The 13,415-nt window shown below is 45.2% G+C and overlaps 1 protein-coding gene across 3 annotated transcripts in view; it reads right to left on the bottom strand.

Moving 5' to 3' along the window:
- The window catches only part of GTDC1 (glycosyltransferase like domain containing 1), a 414,716-nt gene that overhangs the window by 211,191 nt on the left and 190,110 nt on the right, over window positions 1–13,415 (bottom strand). Inside the window, exon 1 of one of the 3 annotated variants that reach the window (XM_019522458.1) lies at window positions 7,516–7,568. The exons of the other annotated variants lie outside the window; for them this stretch is intronic. The gene's annotated coding sequence lies outside the window, so the exon portion shown is untranslated. Of the gene's footprint in view, window positions 1–7,515; window positions 7,569–13,415 lie in introns of those variants that run through there. 3 annotated transcript variants of the gene reach the window in all.

The following is a 13,415-nucleotide window of genomic DNA, read 5'->3' as shown; positions in this document are numbered from 1 at the left end:
CACAACCCACCCCAGCCCCAGGGTCCCATTCACTCCAGCCCCCTGTCCCTGCCCCCATTCCCTCTCTCACCATAGGGGCCTCAATCTGCCCGCCCACCCCTCCCATTCACAGACTTACCTGTTGGGCAGTGCTGTACATGCTGCTGGGCTGCATTCCTGGCCACATGCAGGCTGTGGCTGGACACCTTCATGCGACATCCCAATAGGTGACCGATATATCAGTACACCTCTAGTGTGTGTGTCTGTGTGCTCCCCCCTGCCTTCCTGCTGCAGCTGCCCAAAGTCCATGCCCTGGCTGTCTGCCACTCCTCTGCACTGCCACTGCTGCCCTGCTGGGCGGCCCAGAGGTGGTGGTGACAGTGGTGGAGTGAAGCCTGGGCATGGGCTCAAAAACCATGTGCACAATTAATGTGTTTTAAAAAATAATGTGTTAATTGGTTCTTGCATTAATCATGCACATTAATGGCAATTAATTGACAGCCCTAATTACTACACAATCTTTTTTTTAAAGCATGGATTTACGAGTTGGAAAAAAACAGGGATGCATCAATTTGGGGGGAAAAAAAACCTTTCACCCATCTCTAGAATTTGACTCAAACTTTACTTTCTAGAAAGGTTCTAAATGATCTGAAATCACCCTTATTTTGTATGCTTGACTGAATCTCAAAATTATAAGAAAAGTTCTCAAGCACTTAGGCAGAGTTGGGAAATGGTAGCGCATGGAATTTTTCAGGAAAGCTTGCTTCTGGAAGTCCAACCCAATTTGCTGAGCAAGCAAACTGAAGCCAAGCTTGAGACATGTTGAGATTTGCACATCCAGCAAAAACTAATAATGATAATTTGTACTTGTATAAAGCTTTTAGTCTTCCAGTGTTTTACAAACAATATTTATTCCAGCATCCTGAGAATTAGAAAAGTTGAGGGGGGTGCCCTTGAACTGTTTCTTTTTATACTGTTGGCATTAAATAAGGCATTAAAATTGTCCCCCCATAATATATAAGGGTGTATCCGTTCATCTTGCTAATGCCTCACTTAACAGTAAAAGAAAAAAGTCTTCGTACACTCACTGTATGCTTCATTATTCCCATTTTACAGAGTGAGAAACTGAGGCCAAGCCATTAAATTGCTTCTCTAAGGCTACAGACGTAGCAGTCATGATTCTCTGGCTCCCAACCCAGTGGCCAAAGCATTAGCTCATGTCTACTGCTTATCTTATTCAATTGTGTATCTTTGCATCTATTCATATATTTGTATGGCCTTAGTCACTATAGTTTGAATATCTTCCTTTCACAAAAGCCTGCATCTTTTAGAGACACTTTAACTAAAGCTTATCAAACAAACATTAGTTAAAATGCCCCTGCCACCATTTTGAAGCATGGAAGTGCTGATACACGAGGCGTAGAGGTTGCTGGAGGTACACTAATTAGCACACTCTAGCAGACTCAGTTAATCAAGTAATTACAGCATGTCAAAGCAGCGTCTGCACACATCTGCAGACACCCAGTAATAACTTAACTTAAGCCATTTCAACTGTACTTACATAAATGCTGATGATTCTGGAGGCAGAGCTGTGCTGCAGTGTGTCCACAGATGGTGGATAGAGGAATGAACTTTAGGGAAGGTTAGCTGAGAAATAAGTAGGGGTAACTCTGATGAATAAGCAGTTGTGGACCGAGCAGTGGCAGCAGTCATGGACCAAGAACAAGATGTGGTAGGGAGTAGATGGCAATGCTCTCCCTTCTGAAAAGCCACATAATACCCTTTGACGGTGCTGGAGAGTGTGTGCCACTACTGTAAGAAGCCTGTCCTAGCCCCCAGCCATGAGTCTTCAAGTCCTGACCAGCACAGCAGGTGGAAAAAGATGTGAGAATCTAAATGGCTGCAAAGGCAGATGAAGACTGCAGCAGAACAAGATCTCCAGTTGTCTTGGCCTTCTTGCCATTGGATCAAGGTCCCATTCTGTCAAGAACTGTGGAAGCTGATGTGCAGCAACTTCTCCATGAAAAAGAAATCTTGCATAGGAGACTTCCATGAAAACAGCTTTAGCACATCTTTTAAGCCCTTTGGCAACCAGCTAGAAATGATGCAAGCAGGACTGTGAGGTCTGGAAACTTCTAGAACTGGCATGAAGGCAGCAGTTGAAAGAAGGTCATCTAGCACTTGGCCAGCAGGAGTGCAATTCAGCAGCTGTAATTGCAACTGAGCAGCCCTCTTTAGGCTCTGCTCTGTTCACCCCACATGGGGAGAAGGCTAGAAAAGGTGCCCTAAACATAGTCTGCCAAACAACAGCTGAGCAGAAGCAATGCCAACGGAAGGTCAACATTGAAGGACTCAAAGACCCAATCAAGCTAGACCTCTTCCAACAACGTCTCAACAAAAAACTAGCAAATTCAAATCAACAGAAATGGGAGAATGTCAGCAGCACTTGTGGTGCCTTCAAGTCCACTGTCATTAGAGCCTGCAAAGAGACACTTGGATTCTCTACCAGGAAACATCTCATGAGAATAAGAATGACCAGGAGATCCAAGCACTGATTGATCACAAACACAAGGCCTTTTGTGCTGGGCAGAACATCAACTTCAAGCAAAGGAAACTGAATCACCAACAAGCCAAGGCACAGGTCCCAAGAATTACCTGAAATATGAAGAACAGATGGTGGCAAGATAAGGCTAAGGAGATTCAACATCTCGCTGACATCCATAATATGTACACTTTCCTCAGTGCAACCAAAGCCATCTATGGTCCCAACACTCAGGGACCAATCCTCTTGAAAATTATTGATAGTGGAGACCTGGTCAAGGAAAGGGTAGCCATCAATGCCCATTGAAAGGAACATTTTGAAGACCTCCTCAAATGTTGTTGTTACTGTTGTTAACAAAAGTATTCTCAATTTCATCTCGCAGCAACTAGTCAGAGATGATCTCAGAGTCCCTCCAATCCTTGATAAGGTGAGAAAAGCCATCAAGCAGATGAAGAAAGACAAGGCATCTGTAGCAGATGGAATCCCAGCTGAAATCTTCAAACAGGGGGCAGAAGAGCTCACATCACAGCTCTATGCACTCATCTTTAGGATCTGGATTAATGAAGAAATCCCAGATGACCTCCAGGACATCATGAATGTTAAACTATTCAAAAAAGGAGACAAGTCTGACTCCGGAAATTAGAGGGATTGCCTTGTGGTCCACCACAGGAAAGATTACTGCCAGAACTCTCCTGAATTGTCTCCTTCCATTTGCTGAAAAGCTCCTCCCAGAATCTCAGTGTGGGTTTAGGGTAGTGTTTTTCAACCTTTTTTCATTTGTGGACCCCTAAAAAATTTCAAATGGAGATGCAGACACCTTTGAATTGTAAGTGTACGTATGTGAATACCTTCTGATTGACTGTAGCAATGTTTCACAGATACCTTAGACATAATCTGCGGACCCCCAGTGGTCCACAGACTGACTACAGGTTGGAAACCACTGGTTTAGAGCATCAAGAGACACAACAAACATGATCTTCACTGTTCACCAGTTGCAGGAAAAATGCAAGGAACAACATAAACATTTCTACTTTGACCTCATGAAAGTGTTCAACTCTGTCAACCAAAAAGCTCTGTGGAGAAATCCTTATGAAGTATAGACGCCAACTGTACATCACTACTCTTAACCTACTAGATGACAGTATGTGAACAACGGTCCTCAGTAGTGGTTATGTCAAAGATCCCTTAAGAAGGGAATTAAGCAAGGCTGCATCATCACTCCAACTCTCTTCTCAACATTTCTTACCTACATCTGACCACCAACAAGCTTCCAGTCAGAGTGGACCTAAACTACCAAATGGATGGTAAGCTGTTTAACCTCAGCCAACTCTAAGCCAAAGCCAAGATCACTCCAACCTCAATCATCAAGCTCCAGTACACTGATAATGCTGTCGAGTGCATTCACTCAGAAGCAGATCTTTAGGCAATTGTTGACATCTTTACCAAGGCGTACAAGAAAATGAGACTGACACTTAACACACAGAAGACTAAGATACTCCCCATTAATAAACTCTAAATGAGCAGTCCCCTGATTCAGTAATTCAGATTTATGCTGAGACTCTGGAAAATGCTGAGTATTTCCTGTACCTCAGAAGCCATCTGTCGCAGAAGGCTGACATTGATGAAGAAATCCAACATTGCCTCAAATGTGCAAATGCAGCTTTCAGATGCCTGAGGAAACAGGGGTTTGAAGGTTGTGAATCAGGTTAAAAACCGAGGTCATGGTTTATCAAGCTGTTGTAATCCCAACCTTATGGTATGGAGCTGAGATGTGGGCAACATGCAGGACACACTTCAAGTTGCTGGAGAAGTACTATTAACGCTGCCTGTGGAAGATCCTTTGAATCCACTCAATAAACAGATGCACCAATATTAGTAACCTCTCACAAAACAAATACCATGAGTATCAGGGCAATGACCATCTGACATCAACTTGACTGGGCCAGCCACATCATAGAATCATACAAGTAGGGTCGGAAGGGACCTTGTAGATCTTCAAGTCCAACCCCCTGCCTGGGCAGGAGAAAAACTGGGCTCAAAGGACAAAAACTGGGCTCATCATCCAGATGTCCAACTCCAGACCCCTGAAGCAAGTTTTATTCTTTCAGCTCAGTCAAGGCCTACACTCGGCAAGAGGGCAGAGAAAGCGCTTCAAGGATGCTGTAACACGTTGACCTCCCCAGCAGCATTTTAGCGGTCTATGAGGGGCACCCTTGAAGTCCCTTAATGCTTCACTTCTATATTTCGTCTTGTACCCCACCTTTACTTGCCTGTCACATCCTGATGTAAATATTATTTAGATATTCGTACAAGTGGGAGACTGCCTATTGTTCTTCTATGTTCGGGTTCTCAGCCACCACAGGCTTTGCCCCCCATCTTTCTCTAGCTAGGCCTACCAGCTTAACCCCACCAGGTCGGGTTGGACTGAGGCTCTATCTCCTTAATCCTCTCTGGGCCCATGACCCTCCTTTTACTTTCACTATGGTGCCAGGCCTACTGGCCCCCTTTTACTCTGCACCCCTGGATGCCAAGTTGTTGCATCTTCTGCCTCCTCAGGCTTGTCCCTTTCTTATAGCTCAGGATACTAGCCAAGATCCCCCTACTGGGACCCAGCTTCAAAGTCCTGCAGCCAGCTCTAGGCTACTGGCCCTTTATGGCTGTACCCACTAGTGGACTAGGCTCTTTGGCCTTTTATAACTGTGCCCCAAGGTGCTAATGAGGTCTCCTCCTCGCCTACAGCCTTGACCACAAACCATCAGTCAAAATACAAACACTAAGTCCATGTGAGCTATAATCACAAAAAAATAAATATTAAAGGCTGCAGTATGCTAGTTTACATTTTTTCATGGGTCTGTGTTCTTGCTTCCCACCGTCTATTACACTCCTCCTTGTGGGGCTGCTGCAGCTTCTCTGGAAGTCATCAGGAGTTCCCCCTAGAGCAGCTAGACAGGCAACCAGGCATCTCCATGGAGCTCTTATGCACAAACTCCTTTCCCCCTGGCTGCTGCCTGAGAACTACTGCCAAGCCCAGGGTTTTTATAGTTCTGACCTGCCCCCTTCCAGTCACCTGACTAGCCAGCAAGGCTCAGCTTTTAACCCCTACTCTGCCAGCAGGCTGTGCCTGGAAAGTTCTGGTCTTAAAGGGATTGGCCTGCTTTCTGGTAACAGGGCTAGGGTTCCCTGTTACAGATGCCCCCAAGGACAGCTTGAAAAAATGCAACATCAACATCAACTCATGGGGTACTATTGCTGCAACACCATGCCAAATGAAGGAAGAGTCTGCTGCAAGGATCTCAGTATTTTGGAACTTTATGACAACAACAGAAGATGAAAAAGTGGGAGTGGGAGAAACAGCATTCATGGATCAAACCAAGAATCCAGAGCCACCCACCCCATAAAGAAACATGTGCCTGAGTTGCAAACAGAACCTGTTTATCTCAGGCAGGCCTTGTCAGGCATCTTCAAACCCACAGATAAGGCAATCATGGAAAACAATCATCCTTAACTGCAGGGGATTGCCAATGATGACGAAAATCACTGATCTGCTATAGCAAAAGGATGCATGAATTCCTGTAGCTTTGAACAACAATCACAGAAAGTTACTGGGTGTTGGTTAGCAATCTCTACTACCCACAAACATTGAACTGGATCAGAGTAGTACTTTTGGTCAATGCCTCCAAACAGCATACTTTTCCAAGTCTACCTTGGAATGTATGTAGTATCAGTTTGCATGGAGGTGGGAAAACATAATTATTAAAAAAAATCATGTGGGATTGATTTTCTTTATATACCTTTATGTACTAGCTGAAAGAAAGGAAAGAATGTAACCTTGAAATTAAGGATTTGCATGTAATCTTGTGCTCTGGGGGACAGATATTTAATTGATTTTCTACTTCATATTTTTCCTGTTAAATATAAGAAAAATAAACAAGTCCCCTAAATTATAAGCAATTCCCCTAAATTATGGTAAATGTAAGAGCTGAAGTTTCTTTTCTGATGTCTCCACAGAAAGATGCATCTGGATATTTCTTGCTGTATCTGGGCACAAATAGGTAGATCCAGTATTCTCTGTTGTGTTGTCTTGCTTCTTCCTATTCTTAATGGCACTTTAAAGCAGTTTATATGCCCAGGGAGGCTCAACAGTCTGACATGCAAGAACTGTCAATATGAGTGTCTAATAAAGGCTGTCACTGTTACAAAGCAGTCAGTGTAGGGGAAAGAATGTAGTTAAATAGTTCAGGAAAATAGTATTTCCTGGGTCCAAGAGCAACAGTGCATCTGGTCATGGCAATGGAGACTAGAAAGGATTAGAAATAAGGATGCATAGTAAGGTGCATTTAAATTATCCAAGGGAATAATTTGGTTTAATTTACTAATTTAAATTAATAATAATAATAAAATTAACCAAGGGAAGCTTGCTTACTTTGTCATCAACAATCTCAAAGTGTATATAATGCAAACCTCTAACTCACAAAAGGTTGATCTGCAATGTCACAAACATGGACCTTTACAGAGCCAGCACTGACAGTCATCTCTGTAAACAAAGAGGGACTCACAAGAGTTAAACAGGACATTTTTTCCAGGATTTGCACCGACGACAATGGTCATATGCTCTGTCTCCAAGAGGCAGAGGGCCAAACAGCAATAGACCATTGATCCATGGGATGAAACTAGCCATCAAAATGCAACACAAAAAATACAGCAGCACTATAAAACCAGAGCTTATCATCAACACAACATCAATGAGAGAACAAAATGACATTGAAATCTTGACCACCGATATGGACAACATCTCAATAACACCCATTTATAAGTCTCCAGAGAAGCATTTTGCAGTTGCAAGCCCAGGAAACATAGACCACAAAAAAGTACAGTAACTTTAATAACCACGGTGTCACATGGGGTTACAGTGAAAATGATGAGAATGGCAACCTGGTCAAGAGGTGGACCAAGGCACACCACCTAAGCCTGATCCATGACTCCAAGCTACCTACCTGGGTCTTTGAGTAGCTCCTGATGGAGACAAAGCTATAATCCAGACCTCAGCTTTGTTGACACAATATAGAGGGTATGCGCAAAAAAGACATATTGGAACCTATTCCCCTCACACAGCACAGACCAATTGCTATCAGTATAACAGCAGCTGTAACTCCAAATACAAATACACAGATGCTTCAGTTTTAAGAAACTAGAACAGAGAGGCCTTTCTGAACATTGACAAAAAGTGACATTGAACAAGTCTTGGACAACTACGACCTTTATGTGAAACTGTGCAAAACCTTGAAGAGGTACATATCTCAAAGATGCAAAGATAAGTAAAACCTTGAAGAGGTACATATCTCAAAGATGCAAAGATAACTATATACCTGGGCTTACTCCCATACTAGCAGCTGAATACGAAAAATACCAGCAAATGTTTTGAAGAGATCCTGTAGACCCCAGGTTTTTGTTTCTGCATGCCTGCTCTCTTCTGTTATTAAGCATGCACAGTTAAGGCCTAGTTCAGAAACACCTAGAGGACGTGAACTTTCAACCTCTGTCCTACTTTTCCATGATTGAGCATGCGCAATGGTTCATTTTGACCCTTAATTGACTTAAAGATGATTGACGTCATAGGGCACTGGGGTGCCCTGCTCCTTTGAAGAGCTGAAACTGCTAGGGGAAGAGCCCTAGCAGTGAGTTGGAAGCCCCAGCTGCTGGTTACCAGGGCAGCCAGAATGAGCTAGTGGTCCACATCTGCCAGCGGTCAGCTGACCAGAAGGGGCAGGGCCTGGCTCATATATAAACCCCAGGGCTAGGACCAGGCAAGTCAGCTCCCTGCTGGAAGCCAGAGGAGAAGGAGCATCCAGGAGGGAAGTGCCCAGTAACGTAACAATCGCCTAATATGCTGCACCCAGGGCTAATGGGGCTCCACAAACTCTGCAGGTATCCTTGCTCACTAGAGACTTAGTGCCAGGGATGTAGTTCGATGCTCTTAAAGAGGCAGAGCACACTCTTATCTTTTGTATTATGTTATAGCCCAGGGGCTTGTGTTTTGCTTGTTGTTCCACAATACCAGTGGTTTGGGTGAGGCTATTAGGGGATGGAGGAGGCCTCATAGGAGACCCACGGCAGCATGGGAGACCCCAGCAGCAGAGAGGGCGCAGCATTTGGGGCACACTGACCCCAGTGCCAGAGACAGCCCAAGTGCCAGTGAGGTGCTGAGCAAGACAGGGCCGTGGAGAGCCCAAGCGCTAGTGAGGCACCAAGCGAGACAGGGCCGCGGAGAGCCCAGGGTGGACAAGGGGGCCAAATTATAACAAGGCCCAGACTAAACAACGTCAGTACCATCAGCGAGGCTTGCGCCATGGTAAAAGGGCGGTTGGAGCCCATAAGGCTAGGGTTCCCCAAAACACCCGTTGTGACAGCTATCTTGGAGCAGGACCCACCAGGGGTCCAGGAGTCCGTGGGGTCAGAGAGTACAGCAAACCGTGTCCAAGAGGATGTAAAGGCAGCCTCCCTACTATATATTTTCCATCAAAGACATGGCGGGTGAGAATTGAGGGTGCCCATTGGCCAACTTGGCATGGTAAGGGGGCCTTGGGGAGATCACAGCCATCCTGCATGACCCCATCCCATGACAAACAACAAGAAGTGTCAAAGTGCAAGCAGCAAGAGAGGGAGTAATTGGTTGAGGGAGAAAAGAGGGAAAGATTGATGCAGTTTAGGTGAGTGAAAGGCTTGGTCGTCAAGGAAACTGGAATATCCAATGTGTGACTGGATAATGAAGAGGTGGCGAGTTACCAAGCACCCACTGCTATAAAAAAACACTGCAGAAGTGTCGTTGCACGCATCTGAGTTTGTGTGCATCTGAGAGTGCAAGTCTAAGTCCACGTGTGGCACATCCGTCTGAGTCCATGTTAACTCACACATCTGTCTGTGTGCCTGAGAGTTGATGAGGTGTTGAGCCATGGAGTATGGTCACTGCTGTGTGCTGAATGGTTGATTTCCTGTGAGAGTGGTTAGATCACTCCAGGGCCAGACCAGTGAATCCCTGTGGTGATAGAATGATTGACACAGCAAAGTCTCCACTGAACAGTCGGTTGGTTTCTGTGAGACTAGCCAGAACCAGAACCAGAACTAGAGAGTGATAAGCAAAGTCTCCCAGCAACTGAGCACACCAGTTATACTAGTGATTTGAGAATCCAGGCACCAGTCAGAGAAGACCCCAGGCTTTGATGAAGAAGGTATCTGGCAGAAGGCATGTGTGGAAAGTCTAATGTAAATATGTCATTCTTCTTTTATAGTTGTGTGCTAGTGACCCTAACTGTTTAATAAATCTAGTTTTGAAGCTGGACCAATCCATCTTACCTGCCCCTTTCTGCTAAATTAATTAATCAATTTGGCACAACAATGCTTTCTCAGAAGACACTACTGTGGCAGGGACAGTCCTAAGTAACAAGCTCTAAGAAGAAGGGTGACAGAAATTGAAAGAATTGATCAAAAGAATAGATATGACCCACACTAGCAGGAAAGCATGGTTTACCATTGGCAAGCTGAGTAACGACTCAAAGAAAGTGCACCAACACCACAACATCACAACTAAGCAGGTGGTTCACCAACTTCTGCTCAACAGTAAAGCTTCAAACAAACAGCCTAAAATATGAATTAGACAGCAAACTGATCTGGAAGAAAATCATTTTAGCAAGCCATATACAATGAACTTGACACCAGAAAAAGTTACCTGAAGAACAGCAAAACAGCTGGACTCAATGACATATGCACAAAGCAGATCAAACACTTTGGTTCTGCAACCAATTTACAGGTATTGCACCGTTTTCATAATTGCTCATGAACCCTTAGAATACCGAAATTATGGCAACAAGCTTTTCATAGCTCTATTAAAGCCAGGGAAGGATGCCTCTGGCCCAGAGAACTTTAGGTTAGTGTCACTTCTCCGCCACCTTTATAAGCTTTACAAACACCTTATTCTCCATTGCCTTTCACCTCATATCAAACAACATCTAATACCAGAACAATCCAGTTTTAGACCAGACAAGTCCGGCACTAGTCAAATACTAAACATTACCCAGCATATAGAAGAAAGATTCAAGAAAGGGATGATAACAGGTGCTGTGTTTCTAGACCTACTGCTGGCATACAACACAGTCAACCACCATAACATGCTTGACAAAGTCTACAATAGGACACATGACTACCACCTAATGCAGCTCATCCAATCTCTTTTGGAGAACAGATGCTTTTACACAGAATGAGGCGAGAAACGGAGCTGGTGGAGATGACAAATGGCCTACCACAGGGTAGCCTGCTAGCACCGATCCTTTTTAACATTTATACCAATGACCAACCCATACAGAGTAATTTGAGGAGCTCCAGAACAGCAGCATTGTGGAGCTGGACGAAGTGGCAGCTTTACATCCAGCTGCTCACTCCCCACCCACACACCCCTGCCACTGATGGCAGCAGCAACTTCTTCGGATCCTGGGGCCATGGAATTGGAGTGGAGGCGGGGCCTTGCATAGTCTGAACTGCCCTGGGCCCCGCACCCTGCTCAAGTCAGCTCTGATGCTAACGATCTATGCATCAGATCACAAGAGAAGGACTTCATCACTGTCAAGAACAGATTGACATACACATTGAGAAACCTCTCCAATTACTATAATAAGAACCAGTTTTATACCAACCTAACCAAGACACAAGTCACACCTTTTCAGCTACATGACAGAGAAGCCAAGTGGAAAATAAACATAACCTGTGATGGAATCACCTGAACTCTGTGTACTTGGGGGTTACACTGGACCTAACACTTACCTTCAAAGCACATGTAGAGAAGATGAAAGAGAAAGTCAGTGCTTGCAGTAACATACTTTGAAAGCTGGTCACCTCAAAGTGAGGCGCAAACCCAACTACATTATGAACCACTGCTATTGCCTTGTGAACAATCAGTTCAGGCCAAGAAAATAGACCCAGTTCTAAATGACAGCCAAGGCCGTCCCGGGGGGGGGGGAGGCAAATCGGGGCAACTGCCCCAGGCCCCGCGCTTTGGAGGGGCCCAACAGAGCTGGATGGAGTGCCTGCAGCAACTCTGCGCTGCCACCACCTTCATGTCCAGCTGCTCAGCACCCCTCCCCCGGCCACCGAATCTAGCCCCTCCAGCCACTCGACACCCCTCCCCCCCCGAATCCATTGCTGGCTTCCTTTTGTCCAGGGGTGGGGCCCTGCACAGGCTGATTTGCCCCAGGCCCCACACCCTGCTCAGGTCACCTCTGATGACAGCTGTCATGAAATAACCAACACCAAAAGATAGCCTAGCTGACATTGCACCACCTGATATCAGAATAAAGGTAGCAAGCCAGAAAGAAAGATCATGGCAGATGGAAAACCCCAGGCATGCTCACGCAGAAGTAACTAAGGGTGTGTGTAGACAAAATGAGGGGTATGTGTGCACAACACTTTAAAGTGGGCTAAATGCTTTTACACTGCTTTAATGGTATTGGTGTTTGCACGTGTCAGCAGCATACTGCATATTAATTACAGCTGCTGTAGCAAATTCAGCAGCATATTGCGCCTTAAATTACTTGGAGCGCAGCAAACTAAAACTCCTCTGAGGAGTTTTAGTTTGCTCCCCCTACAGCTGCAAAGCAAAGCACCAGGCTCCATGCAGCTCAAGGGCTCTGCAGGAAGCCCTGCAGGCAGCCTGGCAGCAGCCCAGGAAGGCAGCGAGCCTTCTTTTACCCCATAGAGACTGCCTGCCTGCCTGCCTGAGCTACATGGGGACCTGGTGCTTCCCTCCGCAGCTGTGGTGCCCCACAGAACTGCCCGAGCCCAGTCCCTGTGGGCGGGTGCTGCCTGGTGGGACGGCTGCCACTGCCACAGAGGGAAGCACCAACCACCCCTAAAGCCCACTGGCAGCTTACCCTCCCCTGCCCACCGCCAGACAGGCAAGTAAGTCAGTGGGGTGTGTGCTCAACACAGGTGTTTAAAGGACCCTAAATTGAAGTAGTGTTTTCAAAAACCCACCGCTTCAATTTAGGGCCCCCATTTCATCTACACACAACCTAAATGGCTTAAAACACAAAAGAGTTTTGAGACCGTTATTGAGTCTTTGGACACAATGGCTGACAGGGAGAGACTGAGATTATGGGAGGAAAGATTACATGCTCTGAAACGGACCTCAAACCCCAGAAGGACCTTCCAAGAGGGCCAGATCTAGATACGCCACCTTGGTAATGCCAGTATTGCCTGCACATGCAACCTGAATGATCAAAAAGAAACACAATCAAATGAAGCTAATCTAATTTCATGAATATATGCAAGTGTGGTGAAGTGCAGACTAGGGAGCACTTGCTTATTTGCTGACTCCTTGGTGAGATCTGTACAAAGGAGTACCTTGCTGCAGCAATGGAAAGAGTCTGGAAGAACATCTAATTTATGACATGGACACAAGAAGAAAGAAGGAAGAAGGAAAAAGAAGATGACAAAGAAGACAATAATAACTGTAAGGTGAGCATCAAACCAGTACTTGGGCTACAAGTACATTACAGATTCATACTTGTTTGGTTAAAAAGGATCAGCTGCCATTTTTACTGAAAACCTGCTAGTACCTAGGTTTCCCACTTACTAACGAAACTTGGAATTTTTTTTAGCTCATCATTTATTCACAGCTGAAATGATTTGCCATATCAGGGCATTCAAAACTATTTGCAAGTATGAGCTGAATTTAGTGAACAATTCTGGCTGGAAAAAATTATCAAGGGTTCCCTCTGCTACTTCAGAAGCAAAATGTTTTGATTCGTGGGCTAGTTTCACAAGGACACTTAACTTAGACACAATTCACAAAACCAAGGAGGAGGCTGTGTCCCACTGCCTGTCTTCCTTCCCCCCCCCCCCCCCC

Source organism: Gavialis gangeticus, unplaced genomic scaffold, assembly GCF_001723915.1.
Source record: "Gavialis gangeticus isolate Ggan-Ray unplaced genomic scaffold, GavGan_comp1, whole genome shotgun sequence".
NCBI lineage: Eukaryota > Metazoa > Chordata > Crocodylia > Gavialidae > Gavialis > Gavialis gangeticus.
This window is presented reverse-complemented; position numbering and strand designations above follow the sequence as displayed.